We start from the raw sequence: 18,000 nt of genomic DNA on the forward strand, positions 1-18,000 counted from the left end.
CTTTATCTACCCACCAATCCATCCATCCATCCATCCATCCATCCATCCATCCATCCATCCATCCATCTTCTCATTTTACTCATCCTGCTGACAACCTGTTTTGCCATCCATTAACCCTTTAATCCATTAATCAATTTTCCTTCCATCCACCAGTTTTCCATCTATCCATCCTTCCATCCAGCCATCTACCCATGGTTCCATATTTCTTTCCATGTCTCCATCCTTCCATCCATTTTTCTATCCACACATCCTTTTATCTTCCCATCCATTCACCAGTCTTCCTTCCATCCATCCATCATCCATCTGATATTTTAATACCTACTGTATTGCATGTTCAGCTCTAGGCACTGAGGAATCACTAGTGTACAAGGTAGGTGAGGTCTCTACTGTCTTGAAGCTGACCTTGAGCAGGAGACAGGCAATAAACAAATCAGACAGGAAGATACAAGAGTGATAAGTGGCTGCAGACAGAATCATAATAGGGCAATAAGAGTGACAGGGTCACCCTACCATTAACTGGGACAATGGGGAAGGCCTCTCTCTCTCTCCAAAGAGGTGACATATAAGCTAAAACTTCAATGATAGGAGGATAGGTATGCAAACATTTTTTTTAAATAGGGGAAGACAGCGTTCTAGATGGAGCATTTACTTCATATAGCAAGTGAAAGGACTTGGTCCAGGCATGAGTTTGGTGTGTTTGAGGGACAGAAAGAAGGTGATTGGGGTTGGGAAGGGGGATTGTGGGGAAGGGTGGCGAGGAGTGAGTTAGAGGACGGAGTCAGATTTTGAGCCTTGTACATCAAGGTGAAACAAGCAAACTCAGACCCTCTTGCCCTCCTCCTTTTTTTTTATTTGAGATGGAGTCTTGCTCTGTCACCCAGGCTGGAGTGCGGTGGCGCAATCTTGGCTCACCGCAAGCTCCGCCTCCCGGGTTCATGCCATTCTCCTGCCTCAGCCTCCCGAGTAGCTGGGACCACAGGCGCCCGCCAGCACGCCCGGCTAATTTTTGTATTTTTAGTAGAGACAGGGTTTTGCCATGTTGCCCAGGCTGCTCTTGAACTCCTGACCTCAGGTGATCCACCCGCCTCAGCCTCCCAAAGTGCTGGGATTATAGGCGTGAGCCGCCATGCCTGGCCATTGCTCTCTGTCTTATAAAGACCTTGGTCATGACATTGGGCCCACCTGGATCATGCGGGATCATCTTCTCGCCTCAAGATCTTTGACTTAATCACATCTGCAAAGTTCACACTTGCACATCTGCCATGTAAGGTAACCACAGTAGCCAGATGGACCCAGGCTCTGGAAATAAGGATGGGGACATCTTTGGGGGTCATTCTTCTGCCCATCGCAGCCTGGGTCCCATCCCAGGAGACTGGATTCCTGCAGCAGCCCCCGACCCCTGCCAGCCCTCCTGGCTTCCACTGCCGAGACCACATTCCCATTCTTCAGCCAGTTTTCAGAGTTGCCTTTCTGGAAAATAAATGTGATCATTTTCTGGCTTAAATTCCTTCGACAGCTTCCCCTTGGCCACAGGATCAAGTTCCAGCTCTTTAGCACGTGCCTGAGCACAGGGTTCAAGCCCTTGCCTGATTTTTTGCTACGTCTGTGACCTTGAAGAAGTGATTTAAACTCCTCGAGTCTGAGTTTCTCTAGTAGGTGCTCTGGGACCAGAGGCCCCTTCAGGACTGAAGGCCTCAGCCCCTCAGCTACTGGGAGTGCTGCTGGCAGCCCCGGGCGCTCGGCCACCAGCCTGCTTCGGAAAATCCCTTGGCTGGCATTGTGGATTGACATGTGTCCCCCAAGAAAAATATGCTGATTTCTGACTGCCAGAACCAAAGAATGTGACCCTGTTGGGAAATAGCTTTGTTGCAGATGTAATTTGTTAAATTAAGATGTGGTGGTACTGGAGTGGGGTGGTGTCCTCATAAGAAAACAGTGTGTGAAGCCAGACACTTGGGGGAAATGCCGCGTGTAGGTGGATGTGGAGATCTGAGGGATGTGTCCACTAGCCCAGGAACACCAAGGGTGGCTGGCTGTCCCCAGAGCCAGGAGAAAGTCCTTCCTCAGAGCCCACAGCGGGAACCAACTCTGCCGATGCCTTGATTTCTTATGTCTGGACTCCAGAGTGATGAAAGAATACATTTCTGTTGTTAAACCCGCTCGTTCTGTGATACTTGGTTATGACAGTCCCAGGAAGGAAACGTGGGAAGAGGCTCATAAATTTCATGCTGCCCTCCACGAAAGTGGCCTGTATCCCATGACTGGCCAGTGTGGGGAGGTATGTGGCTGGGTGTAAGGCCCAGCGCCCTCGCCCAACCCCAGGGCACCTCGGAAGGCTCTTCCAGCTTCAGAACCCACCATGAGGTTGGCTGAGGCTCTCCTTGAGACTGTGTCCTAGCCAACTTCTTCCCTGGCCTCGTACTCCCTTTGCATGGACGTGGCCCCAAGAGCATAACCTGATAAACCTCCTGTCTGCAGATCTGGAACCCAAACTGGAAATACTCTTTCCAGAGAATAGACGAAAGCTGCCCCTGTCTCTGTTTCTTCATGTGCAAAAAGGAACTAATGAAGGAAGCTGCATTACCGAGATGTCCGTCCACTGTGAGGGTCAACAGGACCAGGTATAAGACACCACGAGATCAACTGCTCTGTGTTCCACAGCTTGCCTGTTAGCACGGGGCGTGGGGCAAAGCTCCTGTAATTCTTGGCTTACTGGTCTCCTTCCCCCTACAGCATGAACCCCTTGAGGTCAGCAACTATGTCTTCTTCTATTCATCCAATTCAGTCATTCATTCTATTTTACCTCCTCCCATTCATTCATCCCGTTCATTCACTATATCTCGTGATTCATGCAATTCTATGGTATTTATTCACTCTAGGCCATGCGTCTGATTTTGTCATTCTATTCATTGATGACAGTCCATATCATTCCATTTTATCCACCTCATTCCTTTTCATTTCCTTCATTCTCTGTATTCCACTTATTCAGGTATTTATTCCACTCTACTTTGTTACTGAATGAAAGCCACATATTCCATTCTATGTGCCCATGGTGTGCCAGGCACCGGGGTTAGTTCTAGACTGTTGTGAGGTTGCATCCACTGGCTTTTAGGGCAGAAGGTAGCACCTAGTTTACCTGCTCGTGTGTGTGTGTGTGTGTGTGTGTGTGTGTGTGTGTGTGTTGGGCACATGCGTGTTGCTTTCCCAGGACAGGGAGGGGCCGTGCGGGCCCATGCTCACTGTTTCTTGGTTTCTTCTGCTTTAGGGAAAGCTGTGTGTTGCTGAGGCAGGAAGTTGGGCATGAATCGAGGTCAAGATGCCTAGTACCCACGGGGGTCAGATTCTAGTCCTTGGCCTCTCTGAAGCTAAATAAATGTGATTAATCGAACTGACCCAAAACAAATGATTTTACAAAATCTTGGAAAACAGTTCCATTTCTTTTGGTAGGTCAAATACTTCTCCTGTAATCCCATTTCAATGCTAGAGAGTTACTTTATCATGTTATATATGTGAGCTGTCATTTATAGAAAAATGGGAGAGCAGAGGCAAGTAAAAAAGGGAGGATTCCTGATGCCACCCCCTAGAAACAACCAAATGCTAATGTATTAGTGTGTATTTCTTCACATTTTCCAATGCATGTATGTACATAAAAATATGTGTTTTTTGCCGGTGGCTCATGCCTGTAATCCCAACATTTTGGGAGGCTGAGGCGGGGGGATCACCTGAGGTCAGGAGTTAGAGACCAGCCTGGCTAACATGGTGAAATCCGGTCTCTACTACAAATACAAAAAATTAGCCGGGCGTGGTGGCATGCATCTGTAATCCCAGCTACTCGGGAGGCTGAGGCAGGAGGATCGCTTGAACCCGGGAGGTGGAGGTTGCCATGAGCCGAGATTGCGCCATTGCACTCCAGCTTGTGCAACAAGAGCGAAACTCTGTCCCTCCCCCAAAACAAAACAAACAAACAGAAAAATATTTTTTGCAAAAACTGAAATATATAATACATTGTTGTATAATTCATTTTTATCACTTAGCAATACATTATGAGCATTTTTCCAGTCAATAATTATGTACCATTTCAATAGGGGCATAGAATTCCATTGCCTAAATCTATGTAATTCCATAACCAATTCCTTAAGCTTGAACATTTGCCCCCCCCACCCCCACTCCCACGTTTTATGATCATAAGCTACGTCCCCGATGGGCATCTGTGAACGTCATCTTCTTCTATAGTTGTCTTTATTGTTATTTCACTTAGCCAATCAGGTGGAGATGACAGATAAAACTCAAAACAGCTCTGTTCAAATCATGACAAATTTCATTTTATAAAGGGAGGGGATTAACGAGGCCAGTTAGGTTGGAACTAGGCAGTGTTATGTACTCTGTAGTTTAAATGCCTCACTTCTTCCCTTAGCAGCATCTCGCTGCTTCCAGCAGGGGGCGTTGTGAGCCAGAGCCTCGTCAGGCGTGGACGCTCTGCAGGTGCCTAATTCCATGGTGGGTTCCAGTCCCCTACCTGGGGCCCTAGCTGTCTCACTGTCTGTTGGCAACTCCAGTTCTTTCTTTATTTCCTTATAATAATTATTATTATTTTTGAGACAGAGTGTGGCTCTGTCACCCAGGCTAAAGTGCGATGGTGTAATCTCAGCTCACTGCAGCCTCAGGCTCCTGGGCTCAAGCAGTCCTCCCACCTCAGCCTCCTGAGTAGCCGCGATTACAGGCATGTGCCACCATGCCCCGCTGATTTTTTAATTTATAGTAGAGATGGGGTTTCCCTATATTGCCAGGCTGGTCTTGAACTCCTGGGCTCAAGCTATCTGCCTGCCTTGGCCTCCCAAAGTGCTGGGATTACAGGCATGAACCACCGCGCCTGGCCTCTTTCTTTCTTTTCGCTTTCTCTCTCTTCTCTTTTTCTTTCTGTTAATTCAATTATGCTCACTTACATCTACCCTGGACCAGCTCTCTGAGATTCTGCTAAATACACTTATCAAGGTAGCAAAAGCTAGAGTACTATTGTGGCAATTATCCTAATACCTTTTAAAAGTTTCACCATTTTAAAGTTTTTGGCATTTAAGATTTTCCTTTGAAACCTCCTTTCATTTAGGGAGTACAATGTTAGCCAAACTAATGATATACAGGCGGCTGTCCTGTGGCCATGAGAGGTGTGGAAATACCAAACAGAAACGTGTCCACTGTTCGCGAAAGATGTTGGTTCTGCTAATGCCTGTCAGTACTGGGCTCTGTTAATTTTATAGATTTTAATTCTTTTTTGCTCTCCTGATTTAGAGACATGGTTTGCTTAAAATGCTGGTAACAAACATCAGAGTCAATAGGAGCTTGCCTTGTGGGAAGGACTGATGTGATTTGTGGATGGATATGATAGTGATGAATTTCCTAGTTTTCACTGGGCTGTTTTTCTTTTCACAGGTAGGCATTTTTAATTTGCACAGCGCTCTTGTGCAGCAGGCATGGTTGTTATCCCATTTGATGGGGAGGGAACTGAGGCTCAGAGAACTCACACACTTGCCTCAAGGTTCATTTCCGGGAAGCAGCAGGGCTGGGGCTTGAACACAGGGCCATGCACCTCTGGGTCTTTGCACCTGCCATGTCCCCTGCCTGGATATGCCTTTACCTCTCTCTGCAAGAGAATTCCTTTCCATCCCCAGTCTTGACTAGGGCGTCAGCTGCTCTGGGAGGGCCTCCCTGCCCCCCACCCTATGCAAGCCATTCTCATCACTCGCCACTCTGTTTTATTTTCTTCATAGCACTCACCACTGTGTGGGATTAACTTGTTCGTTCATTTCTTCCTTGTTTACCGTGTGACATCCCCACCCCCCACTAGAATGCAAACTAGTGCATCCCTAGTGCAAGGGAGCAGCGACCTTGTCTTTGACCTCTCTGAGTGTCTGTACTCAGAACATGGCAGATGCTCAGTAACTATTTACTTAATAAGTGACTGGAAAATTTCTGCCATCACTTTTGAATCTATCAGCTTTTGATCCAGTGGGGGGAAAAGGAAGAAGAAAGGGAGAGAGAAAATAAAGATGGTAACCTTGTTGAGGGGGGAGGGCATGTATTTTGCAGTGAACACATGTGCTGGTCCTGAGTCTGCTGTCCCTTCCCTCCCCTCCCCTCCCCTCCCCCCTCCCCTCCCCTCCCCCTCCCCTCCCCCCTCCCCTCCCCTCCCCTTCCCCTCCCCCCTCCCCTCCCCTCCCCCTCCCCTCCCCTCCCCCCTCCGTCCCTCCTCCCCTCCCCCCCTCCCCTCCCCTTCCCCCCTCCCCTCCCCTTCCCTTCCCTTCTTCCCTTCCCCCACTCCTGCTCTGCAGGACATCACAAAGGGACTGCCGCTTGCAAGCAGCGTGTCCCTGGCTCTCCTTCTGTCACTAGGCTCAGCCAATAGGCAGCATTGTGGGGAGGCTGAAGGGGAGGAAGACGGAAGCCAGGGCATTTCTCCCCACCTCTCTGGACAGGTCTCTCCTTGGACGGGGTTTCTACCAGTGGCCATGCAGCCTCCATGGCCCCAGCTTTACTGGGCAGGCTACTGTGACTCCAGCTTCCTCCTGCAGCCCTAGATCCTGGGTGGTAGAAACGCCCCCTCCTCTGTTTGTTGCTCGTCCTGCAGATGGGGCAGCGCTTCTTGCCTTTCATCTCTGGGTTGCCTTGTCATCTCTTAGGTGGTTTCTCAGCCCTTCTGTTCCTTGTATAGCCAATTCTCTGCATTAATCTTCTCTGTTTTCAATATCCAAGATTGTTTCCATTTTCCCACTGATTAATAAAAAACCTGTGCCTTCATTATTAGAACAATGAAAATATAGGCCAGATGCAGTGGCTCACGCCCACAATCCCAGCACTTTGGGAGGCCAAGTGGGGCTGATCACCTGAGGTCAGGAGTTCAAGGCCAGCCCGGCCAACACAGTGAAACCCTGTCTCTCCTAAAAATACAAAAATTAGCCAGGCATGGTGGCGGGAGCCTGTAATCCCAGCTACTCAGAAGGCTGAGGCAGGAGAATCACTTGAACCCCGGAGGCGGAGGTTGCAGTGGGCTGAGATCATGCCACTGCACTCCAAGCTGGGAGACAGAGCAAGACTCCATCTCAAAAATAAATAAGTAAAATAAAAAATAAATGTTGGAGAAGACATGGGAGGCCAGTTCTTGAGGAAAGGGAGAGGCTGACCAGGCGCATAGGCCTGAGCGGCGGCTGTTGCCTTTCCCACAGGCCCACCGTGTGTGAGCCCCGCATGCCCGGCCAGGCAGCGGCTGGAAGCTTGAGCTCTGCATTTAGGCGCCCATCACGCTGTGATTTATTATGGGACAGCTTGTTTTTGCAAGCGATAGATTGATTTGCACCAGGCGCTGCATAATAAGGATCAAGGACTCTTTCTTTCTCTTTTCTTAAACTCCTGCCATGCTAACGTGTTCCCCAAGGTCCCTGCCAGGAAGGGTATCGGAGAGCTCAGTGTGCTCTACTGTCCCATGGATCACTGCAAGCTGTCCCTGACCTCCAGGAAGGAAGAAGGAAGGGTTCCATGTGGCGTCTCCATGCAGGTTGTGACAGTGGGGCCCATGGTTGAATGGCATCCAGTTGAGTTCCTGATCTCTCTTGGTTGGGCTCCTGGTTCTGGATGGCTGCGGATCATCAGGCAGGTCTGTGTCCTCAGCTCTTAGGTAACAAGGGATATTCCCAGGAAAAGATGGCTCAGCTCAAGCTGAGGCCTCCCTTCCCTGCCAGGGCAGCTCTGTCACTGTTCTCCGGAAAGCAGGTTGGCCAGGTGAGTAAGTGGAACTGGGTTCACATCCGAGTCCCACTAGGTGGAATCAGGCAGTGTCTTCACCTCTCAGCCTCAGTTTCCTCTTCTTTTAAGTGGGGACACAATAGTAATAGCACCTCAAAGGGCGGGTAAGATTAAGGAGAGACCTACAGGGTAGGGCACACGGTAGTTGCTCATGAAAGATGAGTCACTCCACTCCGTTTTCCCTTTTCCCTTCTGCTTTCACAGCTGCTCATCAGTCTGGCTGAATGAGAACGTGGTGTGTATCAGTCAGGATGTATTTGGTGGTCAGCAACAAAAAGCTCAACTCAACTAGCTTAACCCTAAAGAAGATTAGTTTGTCCCATGTAACAAGAAGTCCAGAGGTAGGCTGGCTCCGAGACTGACTAAATTCAACAGCTCAGCGATGTCACCAAAGACTCAGGGTCGTCCCCCACCCTGTCCGTCCCCCCCCCCCGCCAAACGCCGTCATTTCAGTGTTGGCCTCACCCTCTGATTGGCTTTCCTCACAGTCACAGAGTGGCTGCTGCAGATCTGGGCATCATATCCCTGCTGGGTAAAGTTCAGACGTGCACCTGAACCATCACTTTCCTGCATCTCTGGGGTATGAGGACCACTTTCTCAGAAGCCTCTAACCTGACTTCCCTCCACCTCATTGGTCCTAATCGGATGACAGACTGATGCCTGAACCAATCACCAATAAAAGGGGGAAGGAATACCTGGTTGACTCTTGGGGAATCGACCACCATCACCGCTAAGCAGGGTCTTGCTTTGAAACCGTGCTGCCACTGCCCTTCAATTTCTCCTCTCATCTCTGGATCCAGCAAGAGCCGTCCTGGCCCTCAAGACCCTCTTGAGTTTACAGTCCAGCAGGGATTAGGGCCAGGGGCAGGTGTCAGGGAAATTCCTTCCCCCACGGCCTCCACTTACTTGGCTGGCCGGCTTCCTCTCCTCTGTGGGTTTAGAAGTCACCCCCTGGACACCGCTCCTTCGCCTCCTGTCTTAAGGGGGTTATCCAGTTACCTAACGTGCCTAAAGTCCCTTTCCCGGGCTTTCTTAGGCTTTTGTGTCCTTACAGCATCGGTCTTCATGAGCTTTGCCTTTCGACTGATGGCATCCTTCGTGATGGAGGAATCCCGCTCGCCTACCAGGACCCCTACCCCTCATGACCAGGGCCCGCCGTGGGGCATCCCCAGAAACACAGGCGGAGCTGGTGTGTAGGAACGTGGGAAGCCGTTACTTTCCTGGAAAGTTGGTGTACTCTGGGAAGAGCTTGTGAAATTGCAAGCCCACCTCCTGGGAGACACATCAGCAGAGGGGGATGGTCTGATGTCCAGCTTTTCTGGACTTAGAGTTGGTTATTTGTTAATGACATTCCTGGCAAGTGACAGCTTTGAATGGTTCTGCCTGGATCAGCTTTTATGAAGCCAACACCAACATCTTCCTGGATTGTCTGACTTTGGCCCGCCGCAAAGGACCTTGAGCCCCCACCCAGCCCACCACAGCGGGGTGGGGGGATGAGCGATGGACTGACAGAAGCAATGACATTGGGGGGCTGGCACTCAGTGTTCCTGTCCCGACCTGGAGTGTGGGGCGTGGAGTCCTCAAATCAGTTTCTCCTAGCCAGGTCCTTTTTTTTTTTTTCTATGTTATTTTTCACTGAAGTAAAACTCAAAAAGTTAATCAGTGTAGGCTGGGCGCCGTGGCTCTCACCTGTAATGCCAGCACTTTGGTAGGCGAAGGTGGGCGGATCACTTAAGGCCAGGGGTTTGAGACCAGCCTGGCCAACATGGCAAAACCCCATCTCTACTAAAAATACAAAAATCATCCAGGTGTGGTGCACATGCCTGTAATCCCAGCTACTTTACTCAGGAGGCTGAGGCAGGAGAATCGCTTGCAACTGGGAGGCGGAGGCTGCAGTAAGCCGAGATCACAGGTCTGCATTCCAGCCTTGGCAAGACAGAGCGAGACTCCATCTCCAAAAAAAAAATATTCACAGTTGGAAAGTGTAAACTTCAGTGTTCAATGGCATTTAGTACATTTGCAACGTTGTGCTGCTGCAGATGTGGGGGCCAGGCCAGCCAGGTCTGGGAAGTGTGACGTCAGGAAGTGGATGACCCTCAGTTTGCTGACTGTCTGAGGAAGACCCTGCAAAGTCAGGGCAGAAGCACTGGGTAGGGAGGGCAGGAGCACCCCATGGATGCATTCGGTGAGTGTTCTCTGAACTCCTACTGTGTGTGCTAGGGGCACGGTAGATGAGAAAGAAAACAAAAAAGACTCAGTCCCTGTCCTTAGAGTGCCCACCATCCAGTGGGAGAGTCAGGCATTGACAGAAAGAAATGTCACTTCCAACTTCAGGGTTGCACAGGTGCCATCAAGCAGAGGGACGAGGGCTGTGAAAGTCTTCTCTGGGGGAACTGAGCTGGCCTGCTGATGAGGGAACATTTCCTGGAGAAAGGAACTGGCTGTCTTGCTAAGGGCTGAGATATGAGGAAGTTTGAACAATTTTTTCAGCAAAGAAAACAGGGAAGAATGTCCTGGGGAGCAAGAACAGCGTGTGCAGAGGCTCTGTGGCGAAGAGTGTGTGGTGAACAGGCACATGGAGAGGGTCAGTGTGCTGGGCTGGGAGGAGCGAGAGGGAGCACTGAGCGGGTGGGGGCAGGTGGGGGAGAGGCCAGATTTGTTGGGCCTTCTGGCCCTGGCTGCTTAGCAGAATCATGGGGGAGCTTTGGAACTAACTGGTTAGGATGTGATTGAGTCAGGTTCTGATTTACTTGGTCTGGGGTGAACCCGGATGTGGGTGTTGTTGAACAGCACCTGCGCAGGTGATGTCAGCGTGTAGCCAGGCTGAGAAAGGCTGGGTCTTTCAAGGCCTTTGTCCTAAAAGGGCAGGGGCAAGGTTTTCAGCTTGGGAGGTGGGAGAGCGGGAGTGCGTCTCACGATCATATTTGCTTTTGGAGGAAAAATGAAAACAAATGAGCCACAAGCCCTATCTTGGGGGTCATCCCGGTCCTGAGCTTACAATCAAGAGAAGGGCAGCAGAGGCCCAGCCCCTGCAGCTGGAGCGGGACTGCGTCTGCTGAGGGTCTGGGCCTCGGTTTGGCGGGGGGAAGGGCGGCAAGGCCAGCCTGGCTTTTGGACTCACTCACTCCTGGTTTCCCGGCTTCCTACTGCTTGAAAGACGACCATTTTTTCCTGCAGCAATCCCACATGGCAGAATGAAGCATGGGAGGCCACGCTGACCAGAGCCCAGGGGTCAGTTTCTGGGTGGTCTGGCCCTGGATGCGTTGCCCTGTGGGGGCGGGAGAAGGAGAAGAGCAGGCTTTTTGGAGTGCGAGAAAGCGGCCCGGAGTCCCCTGACTGGGAGGACGGTCCAGGGTGTGGGAAGGGGGAGAGGACCATAAGTGAAGGTCGGTAACAGGGCAGCAGGGATGAAGTGGGGTCAAGGTGTGGCTCTCTAAGAAGGCAGCCCCAGAGAACATCTGTTTCCATTCACAGCCTGAACAGGGCTGGGCGGGGCCAGCCTAAAGGCCGATTGTGCAATGGGAGGGGCCTTTCCCATATCCCTGCTCCCTGCTCTTTGCGAAGGCCACAATGAGGAGGGAACCACTGTGAACTAGGCACCTCCCAAGTGCTGACGGCCTTTGGGCTGATCTATACCGTCTCATTTAATTGTCCTGACTTCCTGGCTCAGAGAGTGGGAAGGCTGGCCTCAGGTCACACAGCGCAGCGTTTGGACCCAGGGCTGATTCCTCCCATAGACACAGCAAGCACAGTGTCCAGGGTCTGTGAGACTTGGAGGGGCCCAGGAAGGTGTTTTAATTTTTCTTAAAATAGGGGGAAAAATAATATAATCCAGCTTGTATTATTCATCTTTTAAGTCAATGCACCTGTAAAAGATGATGGTGAATGTACTTTTTTCCATAGAGAAAGGGGCCTGCAAAGGCAGAAGTGCTAGGGCTGGTCACGTCATGTGGCTCTGTTTGGATGGTGCCCCCCTGCCACTCAGGGCCCACACCTAGGGTCTGCCTGCCTCCTCCTTTCTCTCCTCCCCATGGGCAGCGGGCTCCAGCCCTTCTCTCAACTTTGGCTTCATGATCCCCCCAGCTAGGTCAAATCCCTCACTCTGTGCCCGTGCTGCGCCTGACCTTCCTATAAACACATCGTGTAAGGGTTTCGAGCACAGGTTCTGAACGCCAGCATCTGGGTTCGAATCCAGCTCTGCCACTGATCAGTTGTGCGCAGTTGACAAATTCTTAATCTCTCCCACTCTCATCCCTTGTCTGTGAAGTGGGATAGCAGGAGAACCTACTTATCACAGTTTTGATGGATGAATGGTGACTGTTTTAAAACCACTCAGTTGTTAATCTAAGACTCAGTTTCCTTATCTGTAAAATGGGGGTGATGATAGTGCTTACCTAGAAGAGTTGTAATAGGTTAAATGAGTGAATATTCTTATTTTTATTTATTTATTTGTTGAGACAGAGTCTCGCTCTGTTGCCCAGGCTGGAGTGCCGTGGCGCAATCTCGGCTCGCTGCAACCCCTGCCTCCTGGGTTCAAGCGATTGTCTTGCCTCAGCCTCCTGAGTAGCTGGGACTACAGGCACACGCCACCACACCTGGCTAATTTTTGTATTTTTAGTAGAGAGGGGGTTTCACCATGCTGGTCAGGCTGGTCTCGAACTCCTGGCCACATGTGATCTGCTCCCCTCAGCCTCCTAAAATGCTGGGATTACAGGCTTGAGCCACCATGCCCGGCTACAGTGATTATTTTTAAAGCCCTCAAAACCATGTACGGCACCAAATGGTGCCATCTGAGTGATTATTAAAAGTACTGATTAATATCTGGCCCGTCTGTGTGTCAGTAAGCCTTAGAGGGGCTGTGGGTGGGCCTGGTTTTACTCTCCTTGGTGTCCTCAGGCGTGACACATAGTAGGTACTCACATATTTGAATGAATGAATGAGTGTTCTCTGCTCCTCCTCCTCGTGCCAATATGTTTCTCTCTACTGGAAGTCATTCACACTTTAGTATGAAGTATGAATTAATGCTACCTGTCCCCTTTGCCTGATCGGATCACTATGGAAAAAAGTTCTATCTCCCTGGGAAAGGAATGTGAGGCCTCAGTGCCCAGGTCGCGGCATTTTATTGGCGTTAGAGAAGAAGGATGTTTTCCTGGGCCCTACACCTATGAGTGTGTCCTCTGCCTCCTTAGAGCAAGGCATCGAAGTGCTTGTGCCCTTTATATTTTAAAAGATAACGACCGGGCACGGTGGCTCACACCTGTAATCCCAGCACTTTGAGAGGCCAAGGTGGGCCGATCACCTGAGGTCGGGAGTTCGAGACCAGCCTGACCAACATGGAGAAATCCTATCTCTACTAAAAATACAAAATTAGCCAGGCTTGGTGGCACAAGCCTGTAATCCTTGCTACTTGGGAGGCTGAGGCAGGAGAATCGCTTGAACCCAATAGGTGGAGGTTGTGGTGAGCCGAGATCACGCCATTGTACTCCAGCGTGGGCAACAGAGCGAGACTCTGTCTCAAAAAAATAAGAAAAATGAAATACAATAAATCAAGAAATAAAGAGAACATTTTCCTCTTTTTTTTGAGGGGCAGAAGCCTTTGGTGGGCAGCAGAAGTCAAACCCCAGCACAGAGGAGATGAGAGGCCCGGCCAGTTCCGAGGCCTTCCCAGAGGAAACCTCGCCCACAGATCTGCAGGAAGTTGAACTAATGAGTTGGTGAGTCCCCAAGAGGACTGCCCGCCAAGTTGGGATCAAGTTCAGGCTGCCAGAGCTCAGATAAACTAGAAGGGCCTCTGCCACTTGGGACATAAAGTTCTGAGCCTGGCAGGAAGCTGGGAAGGGGTGGTGGCCCTGAAATCATGATGGCATGCAAGCCCTGGGTAGCAACATCAGGCCCCAGCTGGGAGCATCCAGCCCGGCTGTCAGGCTGGGATCCTGCCTTGTCACTGATCAAAGGAAGGCAGCTGGTTTCCCAGGCAGATTTGTTCTGTGTTTATTTCTCCTCTTGGAGCTTTTCTCCTTGCACACAAGACCTGCTGTACTGCTGTGTTCTCCGAGTAGTTACCTTTCTTGTCTCAAAAACTTCAGAAGGTGGTTTTATAAGTTAATGTTTGTGAGAAATTAACTGAAGGGTCACTGCTCAGCATCCTGGGTCCCTGTAGTCTGAATACCGCTGCGGAGTGGATGGCTCAGTTGAAGAACATTTATTGAGTGCCTCATGTGCCAAGCCCTGTATATACTGAGGAAAGCACTTTGGAGTTCGGTCACTAGCTGAGACTTTGGAAAGAGCCCGTAAAATCTGCGGCCTTCCATCTCTTGATAGAACAGGGACCATTCCTGATGGGGCCATGATGATGACATTGATTCTGTCCATCGGTCCAGGACTTACTGAGGGCTGATGGTGCCCCGTCCCTGTGCGAGCTGCTGGGTTGCAGGCAGTAAGAGACATGGATACTTGACCTTGCAGAGCCTATATCCCACTTGTGGGTATAGGACCTTCCTCTTTTTTAAAAAAATTTTAATTTTTTTTTTAACAGAGTCTGGCTCTGTCGCCGAGCTGGAGTGCAGTGGTGAGATCTCAGCTCACCGCAACCTCCGCCTCCCAGGTTCAAGCAATTCTCCCGCCTCAGCCTCCTGAGTAACTGGGTCTACGGGCTCCCTCCACCATGCCCAGCTAATTTTTGTATTTTTCATAGAGATGGGGTTTCCCCATGTTGGCCAGGCTGGTCTCGAACTGCTGACTTCAAATGATCTGCCAGCCTCAGCCTCCCAAAGTACGACCTTCCTCTTGATGCTGTAACAAATGACCATAAACTTAGCGACATGGATGGAGCTGGAGGCTATTATCTTAAGTGACCTAACGCAGGAACGGAAAACCAAAGACCACATATTCTCACTTCTAAGTGGGAGCTAAACATTGACTATGAGTGATCGTAAAGACGGGAATGATAGACACTGGGGACCACTAGATGGGGAAGGGAGGAAAGGGGGCGTGGGCTGAAGAACCACCCATTGGGTGCTATGCTTAGGGCCTAGGTGATGGGATCATTGGGATCTGAAACCTCAGCATCATGCAATTTACCAATTGCAAACTCAGCAAGTTCACAAGTGTATGATTTTACAGTTCTGAGTCCCACTGGGGAGAACTCTAGGGGTTTGCAGGACTGTACTCCCTCTGAGGCTCTAGGGGAGAACTTCCTTTGACTTTTCCAGCTTCCAGAGGCCGGCTGCATTCCTTGGCTCATGGTCCCTTCCTCCATCTCTAAAACCACAGCATAGCATGGCAAATCAACTTTCCCTTGACTTCCACACCCACCCGACTTCCACCATTCATCTCCTCTGACTCTCACTCTCTACCTCCCTCTTACAAGGACCCTTGTGATTGCATTGGTCCCACCCACATAATCCAGGATACTCTCCCCTCCCCATCTCAAGATCTTTGCTTTAATCCCCTCTGCAAAGTCCCTTTTGTCAGGTAAGGCCACATGCTCGCAGGTCCTGGGGATTAGGATGTGGACATCTTTTAAGGGCTCATGATTCTGTCTACCACAGGGAAAGAGACAATCAGTAATAAACCTAATAAGTACATTTCATAATTTATTAGAAGGTGATGAAACTATGGAAAAAGAAAGCAGGACAAAGGGGATTGGGAATTTAGGGTGGTGTAAAAGAAGCAGATGGTGATTTTAAAAGCTTGGTTGGGGTAAGCCTCATTGAGAAAGCAAAATTGGAGCACAGACTGGAAGGAATTGAGGAACCAGCTAAGCAGGTATCTGGGGAGAGAGCAACTGGGGGGCTGTGCAAAGGTCCTGGGGTGGGAGCTGTCAAGGAAGAAGCTATAGCAGAGTGACCACAACGAAGAGTAGTGGGGATGGTGATCTCAAGAGCCCAGCACTATGCCAGGCATATAGTAAATGCTCATTAAAAGAGGTTCCTGTCTATGTCCCAGAGAAAGGTTCGGAGCTGGACAACACTCAGCCCTGTCCTCAAAAATTTATGGTCAAGTGAGGACAGAGGAACATGTACAACTGTCTTCTGCGTACTACTAATTCAACCCTCATGACAAGCCTATGAGACAGGTATGTTACTCCCATTTTACAGATGAGTCAACCAAAGAACAGAGAAGGCAGGTGACTTGCCCAAGGTCACACAGCTGGGAGGTCTCAGAGCAGGTGTCTGTGCCTGAGCAAGCTGGCTGCAGAGTCCGTGTTCTTCTTTTTTTAAATTTCAACTTTTATTATAGATTAAAGGGTATATGTGCAGAATTGTGACGTGGGTAAATTACATGCTGCTGAGCCTTGGGGTCCCAGTGATCCCATCACCCATGCGATAAGCATAGCACCCAACCAACGAGTGGTTCGTCAGCCCACATCCGCTTCCCCCTCTCCCATCTCCTGGTCTCCAGTGTGCGTTGTTTCCATCTTTATGTTCATATGTATTCAGTGTTTAGCTCCCGCTTATAAGTGAAAACATGTGGTGTTTGGTTTTCTGTTCCTGCATTGGACCACTTAGGATACTGGCCTCCAGCTCCACCCACTGGAGCCCTTGCTGCAAAGGGCATGATTTTGCTCTTTTTTATGGCTGCACAGTATTCCCTGGTGTACAAGTACCACGTTTTCTTTATCCAGTCCACTGTTGACGAGCACTTAGGTTGATTCCATGTCCTTGTCATCGTGAATAGCACTGTGTAGCAAACATTTGAGTGCGTGTGTCTTTATGATAGAATGAATTACTGTCCTTTGGGTATATTCCCAGTCGTAGGATTGCTGGGTTGACTGGTAATTCTACTTTAAGTTTTTTTGAGAAATCTCCAAGCTGCATTCCACAGTGACTGAACTAGTTTCCTTCTCACTGAGTGTATAAGTGTTCCCTTTTCCCCACAGCCTCGCCAGCGTCTACTGTTTTATGATTTTTTGTTTTTTGAGACAGAATCTTGCTCTTGTTGCCCAGGCTGGAGTGTAATGGTATGGTTTTGGCTCACTGCAACCTCCACCTCCCAGGTTCAAGCGATTCTACTGCCTCCCAAGTAGCTGGGATTGCAGACGCCTGCCACCACGCTCAGCTAATTTTTGTATTTTTAGTAGAGACGGGGTTTCATCATGTTGGCCAGGCTAGTCTTGAACTCCTGACGCCATGTGATCTGCCCATCTTGTCCTCTCAAAGTGCTGGGATTTACAGGCGTGAGCCACCACGCCTGGCCTGTTTTATGACTTTTTAATAGCTATTCTGACTGGTGTGAGATGGTATCTCAGTGTGGTTTTGATCTGCATCTCTGATGCAGAGTCTGTGTTCTTAATGTTACTTAACGTTGCCATGCTGACCTCACCCACAGCCATGACTTTGGCCTTGGCCTTGACTTCTATCATGCCTAATGTATATACATAGAAAAAAAGAAAGGCTACGTTGGTTATCTCTGGATACTGATACTAGATGTATGTATTTTAAAGATTTTCTTTATTCTTTCCTCTGTTTTCCCAGTTCTCCGCTAATAAACATGAATTATGCTACTATTAGGGGAAAAAAAACATAATATCATAACTTTTAAAAATTCTGAATTAGGCTGGGAGCGGTGGCTCACACCTGTAATCCCAGCACTTTGGGAGGCTGAGGCAGCTGGATCACCTGAGGTCAGGAGTTTGAGACCAGCCTGGCCAACATGGTGAAATGCCATCTCTACTAAAAAAAAAAAAAAAAAAAAAAAATTAGCTGGGCATGGTGGCAGGTGCCTGTAGTCCCAGCTACTCAGGAGTGTGAGGCGGGAGAATCTCTGGGACCCAGGACGAGGAGGTTGCAGTGAGCCAAGAACACGCCATTGCACTCCAGCCGGGGCAACAAGAGCGAAACTCCAAGTCAAAAAAAAAAAAAAAAAAAAAAATTCGGAATTAGAGACCAGATAAGGAGAGGAGCAAGGCAGTTATTAGCAGTGAAGTGAAGGTTTGAGTTGGGTGTCTGGTTGGACAGTGATGGCCTTGGCTGAGAGGAGTTGAATCTTAGAGAGGGAGTTTGATATCTCAGACCAGCACCACTTAACAGAAACATAAGGCAAGCCACATGTGTAATTGTAAATTTTCTAGTAGCCATGTGAAACAGGTATGAAGCCGGGTGCAGTGGCTCATACCTGTAATCCCAGCACTTTGGGAGGCTGAGGCGGGTGTATGGCTTTAGCCCAGGAGTTCAAGATCAGCCTGGGCAACATAGTGGGACCTCG

Source organism: Symphalangus syndactylus, chromosome 11 (assembly GCF_028878055.3).
Source record: "Symphalangus syndactylus isolate Jambi chromosome 11, NHGRI_mSymSyn1-v2.1_pri, whole genome shotgun sequence".
In the NCBI taxonomy this organism is placed as follows: Eukaryota; Metazoa; Chordata; class Mammalia; order Primates; family Hylobatidae; genus Symphalangus; species Symphalangus syndactylus.